The sequence below is a fragment of the Nuphar pumila genome, chromosome 2 (assembly GCF_984573655.1).
Source record: "Nuphar pumila chromosome 2, dmNupPumi1.hap1.1, whole genome shotgun sequence".
Lineage (NCBI taxonomy): Eukaryota > Viridiplantae > Streptophyta > Magnoliopsida > Nymphaeales > Nymphaeaceae > Nuphar > Nuphar pumila.
This window is the reverse complement of record NC_143250.1, coordinates 91,067,326-91,075,880: the sequence shown is the minus strand read 5'-3', so window position 1 is coordinate 91,075,880 and position 8,555 is coordinate 91,067,326.

Here is an 8,555-nt window from a genome sequence, read left to right as displayed (position 1 = left end):
GAGAGTTGAGAAAAAAGTAAGTGAAAATCGTGTGGTTTAGAGAGAAAGGAAAAGAAAAAAAAAGAAAAATAAGGAAAAGAGAAGAAAAAGAAAAATATAACATCCATCTATTTTGTTACTTTTTGTAACTTCGATTCAAGGTACGGGTTTCTCTCTTAATTCGCTCAGGAAAGGAAAACGTATAAATCGATTTAAGCGTGAGTTTAGAGGGGGAAATGAAAATGTGATTTTAAAAATATGTATATATTTATTTATTTATTTCATTATTTTCAATTTTTTGAGTTTATGCAATCTGAATATATATATGTAAAATATATTTCAGATTTGTTGATTTTTCTTATATATATATATCAGATTTATCAATTTTCTCATGCTCATGCATACTAAATATATATATAAGTGTATATATATATCCAAATTTATTGAATTCCCATGCTCATGCATACTGAATATATATATATATATATATATATATATATATATATATATATATATATATATATATATATATTCTCAGATTTGTCGACTTTCTTGAGCATGCATCCGAAAATACATGTGTTTTAGATTTTGCCGATTTTAATGTTTATGTATCTGAAAACATGCATGTAAATTAGATGTGCCGATTTCATACCCATGCATATGTGTTTCTGAAAGTGCTGATTTGTAGCTCATGTTTCTGAAATATGCATATGCATCTCAGATCTGTCGATTTTAGTATTCCTGCATTTGAAACATATATGTGTTTCTGATTTGCTAGTTTCATATTCACGTAATATATTTTTTGATTCAGTTGTTAATATATTTATATTGGCCGATCTATGTACATGAATCAGCCCAGCCAATTGTTGTCATGTTTATTTTTTGTCTAGCCGACCTATGTACATGAATCTGATCGATTACTCTTGTTTGGCCGATCCATGTACATGAACTTGTTCATTATTCATGTTTGGCCAACTGTTTACTTATTTTTTTACCCAACTGATATAAACTTATGACCGATTGATTTTTTTTATGTTTATGTATGATAATGAGTGGTTGGCCGATCATGTACATGATTCTGATCATGTACATGAATCAGTCCAGCTGTGAATATGTGAACCTATGGCAGGCCGATCCATGTACACAAATCTATAAATGTACATAGATAAGACCAACTGTTTATAGTTGTTTTTCTGTTCCTCTGAATTTAATATATGGTTTATCAATGTACATAAACCTACTCATGTAAATGAATCTGACCAGCTGAATGTAATTTACATCCATGTACATGAGCTGGTGATATTTTGTGACTAGTTGATGCATGTATATGATTTTGATCATGTACATGAATCAGACCAACTGTGGATAGTCTATGATGGGTCAATACATGTACATGAATCTGATCATGTACATGAACCTGACCAACATATTGATATTTTTTGTTTTGCCAATTTATGCACATAAATTAAGCATGTACATAAATTTGATCGGCTCTTGAAATTTTTTTGCATAGATGATACATGAAGATGGTTATTTAAATTATTTTAATTAGAATATATATTTTTTGATTTGGTATATGAATCTAATCCTAAACCGATCAATTTGTAATTGTGCATATCATACACATGAATTTGAAAAAAAATAGATGTTTGCATGACTATGATCATATGCATAAAATTGATCATAAATGATGTGGTTTGCAAGCATTGTACTTGCATGCATATGTACTTTGCTTAATGTGCATTCTTTTTGTGTTTTGAATGTGCATTGAGAACATGTTTGAAAAATGTGTGTCTTTCATGTTCACTGACATTTTGCAATGGGCATAAATTACTTTTGAGATATGTTAATGGTTATGTGTGAACCGCTGCGGGCCGTGTAGGCCAAAAGCATGTGTTTCTCCAATGTTGTTGATTTTGTTTATGCATTGCAAAATAATTTCTAAAAATTATTGGTTTTTCAAATTTAATTACACTTCAATTATGAGGGTCAGGGCCCGAAATTGTTTTTGCATGTTGATTTGCAAAATGGTTCTTGTGTAAAGAACTTGAAAGTGATTTGAAATGGTAAAAGATACCAAAACAATGTAATTAATCTCTTCCTTGATGTTCCTTCTACAATATAAAAATCTCGGATGACGATCATGAAAGACCGTGAGGATACTAAAACTCTGTGTGTAATTGTGCCCTACAGCTCGATGTGTGATTCACCTCCCAGCCACATTTTTTAGGGAGCTTTCAGCAACTTTGCCCTGGGGTGGTGTTATTGACTCAATTGTAGTTATTGGTATACTAAGAATATGACATCAGTGGATGTTGATTTTCCTGATGTCCCGGCATTAGATGTTAATTTTAATGTTCTGATGGATGATGTTGATTCCTGATATCGATCGAGAAATAAGTATGAAACATAATAAATAAAATACAAATTGTGTGATAAGCTACGACTGAGAACCTAACTTGAACTTTGAAAATTTGTATCTATTTTGAGTATCTGTGGGTTTAAGAAAAAATAAAAAATAAATTTGTGCGCATTTAAATATGAACATGCATGCAAAAGCAACTTTGATAAATAACTTAATAAGTTATTCATGCATGTGCATTGAATCATGCATATTTTACTGTTTAGTATTAGTTCATGTATCATTGTATATTTGAATTTGCATGATATTTGGTTGAATGCTTAAATGGTAGGATACTTGTGGTAAGTTATTTCTTGTGATATTTTCTCTGCAATTTATGCTTGAATTGATTTATATTATTTCTTTTACTGATGAATTTTTAAAAGAATTCATATGAGGACTTTGGTTCTTACGCATTTTCTTAAAACTATTTTACAGGCATAGATGCTCAGTGATGTTTTGGACTAGATGGTTGGAGGATACAAGACTTGTGATAATGTTTGAGTTTTGCAGATGACATGAATTTGATATAATCAATTTTTATGTTCTTAAACTTTTTGACTTACCAATTTAAGTAATGAAGTCTGATTTATTACTTAAAGTTGATTCAATGCATGGAATGGTTTGTGGTTTGGTATATTAAATCTGTGATGTGCCCTGGATCCTTGGGAGGTTTTTTTAAAATGCTTTTAAAAAAAATCAATATTTTTCTCAGATCAGTTGGGGTCGTTACATATTGTGAGCTAATATTTTTAACCTAGTTCTGATACCAACTGTAACGCCCCAAGACTTTTAACCCTTTAAAAAATGTGTAAAAATTAAAACTTTTCTTTTTTTTTAAATTATTAGCAGAAACCTTTTCAACTTTGGTTCAAAACCTCAAGCGGGTTATATTTCACTCAATGCAATTATACTGAATTTAGGACAGATAACATTTACCAAAAATTCAGTGTCGGGGAAAGGAAAATGGCAGGCTCTCGATACCTCTCTCGCATCTTGCATCTGCTCCGCTGCACAACTCTGATATTACCTATATTCACCTGCACTCATAAAATGGGTTAGACTCGTGAAAGCCTGGTAGGCTGACACCAAAACACATATATAGTGATTTGTACCAAGCTAATACGTTGATAATAACACAATCCATTCAAGTTGATATTCATGATATACGTCAATAATGATACATATACATGATATATGTCATTCAGACAAAACACAATGCATTTAATCATTTGTAACAAGACTAAGTGGGCGTGATGTGTCATTTACCTAATAAATCCATATATTCGTTTGTAGGCATGATATTTTATTCAGCTATACGCTATCATAAGCGTTTAAATCATAACCTCATCCCATGATATAAAATTGATAAGAATATGATCATCACACCTGAGTTCAGCATATATAAAATTGATAAGAATATGCTACTACAATAGAAGGAAAGTCAAATCCATAGATTTCTCAAGTGAGCTATTACAACAAGCTCATGTAATTCATACAATCCATCAAAACAATTCATTTAACCAATTCAAAGGACATAGGGTTTTACTACATCTTGAAACAAGTCTCCCGTCATATTACCTAGTTTTGGACATATATACCCTCTCAGAGGCTTGACTTGCCACATCCCATGGTCTTGGAAATGTACATCCTCACAGAGACCAAACTGACCACATTATTTGGTCTTGAACTTATCTTGACAGAGATCGTCTTTTGAAAAATTGTTCCTCAATGAGTTACCTGATATTCATTATGTGAATTCTGGTGTCGTACACGCATAAACACAGTGGACCACTCACAAGATCAAAGGTCATTATTCGAGCATAAGCATGTACAATTATAATTAGTCACTCACCACCATTTTACTGTATTGACACATTAATTCACTTGACCATGTAAAAGGTGATGAGCCACCTGTCTGGGCTCGAACATTCAACATATCACATATCTGAAAAAACTGTCGTACATTTCATTTTCATCATGACGCAATTCAATCATTACATGTACATTCCCTGGTCTTGGAAATGTACATCTTTAAAGAGATCGAACTGGTCTTGGACTTATCCTGACAAAGATCATCCTTTGAAAAATCATTCCTTAATGGGTTACTAGATATTCATTAAGTGAATTCTGGTATCGTACATACATAAACACAGTAGACCGCTCATAAGATCAAATGTCATTATTCGGGCATAAGCATGTACAATTACAATTAGTCACTCATCAGATTATTGGTCACCACTTTATTGTACTGACACATTAATTTAATTGACCATGTATAAAGTCATGAGCTACATGTCCGAGCTCGAACATTCAACAGTTCACATATCCAAAAAATTTATCGCACATTTCATTTTCATTATGATGCAATTCAATCATTACATGCATTCAACATGCATCACATCAGATAGTATTTTATTCATATAATCTCATGTTTAATAGGATTTTGTGACACAGCTCAATTATGAGCTTCAACATGCATCAATCAAATCATATAGCATTTCTCCATCACATAAAAGAGAATTATCACATGTATTACACCATGGCCTCATGAAATATCGTATTTACTATTCATGAATCATTCATAAACAGAACCTTAAAGCATGCACCAATAAGACGTGTAATTTCATCTAAACCTGAATTTCATATCCAATCAGGCATTTCTAAAGTAAGAATAACAACACACATGCAATATACTTATTTAACCAAACATACAACTTTTATTTAGGCAATACACATTTTTCATATATATATATATATGAACACATTTTAATGCAGTTAAAATTAATATAAACTCATACTATTAATAGATATGCATTAGAATCACACAAATATCAAAATAAGTGTACGTTACATGCAAAGTTGCATCATGTGAGTCTGCAGCGATAGAGGCAGCAGAGCAAGACGTGACAAAAGGGGGTAATGAAATCGATAGGGCACCTAAGGCTAAGGTAGCACAGTTCCCAAGGTGTGCACAGATCCCAAGGCAGTGCACAGATCCCGAGTAAAAAATACAATGGCCACAACATTGGCCCACCAAACTCAGTGGTGACGACGATTCGCGATCTGCCCAAACTCTTTTTCTTCTTCTTTTTCCTCTTTCTTCCTTTTCTTTAGACAAGGGGTGTCGACCCCTCCACGGTGGTCCTCCAATCACTACAGGAAAGGATGAGGGAGGTTGGCTGGCCTCCGACCAGCCTCCAAACAGAGGAAGCAAGCAGAGAGAGGGACATCACAGGGGCGGTAGCTCGATTTCAATGGCAAAACGAGGCACCCGAATGGAGCTGCTGGTGGGTTCGGCTGGCAGAGTCGAACCAACAAAGCAGGGATGGCGGCTGGAGGGATCGACTGAGTCAAGCTCAATCTCAACAAAACCAAGGGCACCGTGGGTGCAGTGTGGCCTCCGACACTGCACACGAGACACAGAAATGCAGGAACGTGAGGTCGACTGCAGCAAGGCAGTGGACTTAGGCTTCTTCTCACGAACAACAGGAAGATGGCACAGGCAAGGGGAGCTCATTCCAGTGAGACGAGCCGATCTGGATGAGGGGTTGGATGCAAAGGAAGGAGGGATGTTGCAGGGAGAGGAGAGAGGCAATAATCGAGAGAAAGAGAGATCCATGTGTAACTTGGTAGAGGTGGGGGGCGGGTAGGAGGGGGTTTTAAATGCATCTCATGAAGCATGTCGGGGGTGAGGTGACGCGCATGGGAGAAAGCGCATACGGTGGTGATGTGGTAAGTTTGGATTTGGGTTGGATCCCTGTAGATCCAACCCCAATCCAAAACACCGAAATGTTTTGAGGGTATTGGTTTTGGTTGGATTGGGTTGGGTCCAATTTGGATCCAACTCAAATCCACTCTATTTTTAAACATTTTTACGATGGTTTGGTTGGGATTGGGTTGGGTCCATTTTGGATCCTAACTCCTACTTCATAATGATTTAAAGCATCCAAAAGGTGTGGTTGGGTTTGGATTTAGACCCCAAATCCAAACCCAACTCCTATTTTAATATCCTAAAAACCAAAAAATTGGATTTAAACCTTACCCATTTTATTTGAATCGGGATCCTCATCCAGATTCAAAACGGATCATGCCCATTAACCTAGTTTGGATTCTTTCTCAAGTCCAAACTCAACAATTCAACTTCGGATTGGGTCCACCAACTGGATTCAATCCAGAACGCATGGGTTGATCAATTTGGATCTCCATTGAGATCTAGATCTAAATACTCCATAAATTCTCAATTAAATACCAGATAATCTAAATAAATCACAAAAAAATTGTGAGTATTGCAATGACTCTCTTTAAGAAAAAGAAAATGTAGAAGAAGAGACAAAAATTATTAGACCGAGAAAAGATATACAAAGCCATGAAATAGGCAAAATATAATGAAAGTTTTACCAAAGACACCAATGCTTGAATGATATCTTGTCCATGGCTCAGACAGCACAGGTTAAGGGAGAGTACAAAGAAGATAGCAATTGTCAAACTGAGAATATTATAGTTCCCTCATTTGTTGCATATGTTATCTTTCTTTTTGAGGCAAAGGTAAAAATTTCTTTCCATTTTCATTTCAGTTTCCAACCCCTAAAGTTAGTTTGGATTTAACACTTGTGTTAGATCTGATCCGATATAAAGGGTGCACATTTAGAGCATTCCAACCATTTCTTTCATGGCATCATTCATCAGCAATCCTGTCCATATAATCCTGAGAATGAAATTGCCAAGAGAAAACACTGCCATAATTTGGTGCGAGACCAAACCACTATGTCATCCATGCCGGACCACTGTCCACTTTTAACTGCGAAGATGCCTACTGGTTTAATGAAATTTCCATAGGCTATTTCAGGTAACGCCGCGTGAAAAATTGGTTGTCTTGCAACAAATTATGAACCTGAGGGTCAAAGCACACGAGTCATTTAGGAACATACAATACCAGAAAGTTTATTGGTGCAGTAGTCCTTGAATAGAAAGTTGAGGGCTTCCAGTTATGTTGCCTTTCTGACATTTCCTTCTAGTTTTCAATTGATTATGATGGTCTTTATTGTGTAACTTTCTCTCAGATATTCCTTCTATATTTACATATTTACCATCTGATCTTGTTTCTAAAATGCAATACACTGATGGTCATTCAAACATGCATCCAACCAAACCCAAAGGATCTGAGTCCAATCCATGCTGCTGCGACTGCTGAGGGTCCTCGCTTGCAACTCAGCCTACTAAGTTGTCACTAAGTTATGTAGATCTACATGATTATGTCTTTATTGTGTCTTTCTCTCAGATATTCCTTCTATATTTACATCTTTACCATCTGATCTTGTTTCTAAAATGCAATATACTAGATAGACTGATGGTCATTCAAACATGCATCCAACCAAACCCAAAGGATCTGAGTCCAATCCATGCTGCTGCGACTGCTGAGGGTCCTGGCTTGCAACTCAGCCTACTAAGTTGTCACCAAGTTATGTAGATCTACATGACTTTCAATTCTGCCCAAGGTTATCAAAAGTGTTTTGACATAGTTCATCCAATAAGCATAGTCTTACCTCACCTTGTCTCACCTAGTTTTTTTATTGATTGAACAAAGAAAACAAAAGGGAATAGTTTAGAAAATGTCATATTAAACAAAATATGAAACGATCACACTAAACAAAATAGCAGTTTGTTAAATGACAAACAAAAATATGCTTAGAATTTCCACAATTTTAATCATTCCATGAGTTCCCATGATAACACAAGGACTCGTGCTCATACATGCCACAAGAAATTATCACATACTAACTATTGAGCTTATGAAATTACCTTTAGAGGTGAAGTGAGGAGAAATTATGAAAAGAGAAGATAAGCAAAGATAAGAAGACAGTGAAGAAGAACAAAGGAAAAAACAGAAGAGGGACCAATCTTTTAAAGCAATCTCGAGTTTTGGTCCTCACCATAGGAAGACCAGGCAAATAAGATCAATCATAATAGGAAGATAAATGTCCTTATACAAAATTAATCTAAAAGTTCAACACACTAAATAAATAAAGCAAAAAATCCAAACAATCTCCCTAAGGGGGCAAATGCATCATTCTTCCATGACCAGGAAAATTTTTGACATATCTTGCATTTCCAATTACCGTAATAAAAGTGTCAGGTTTGAGATTGAAGGAGTTCTTGTATCCTTAAAGTAGAG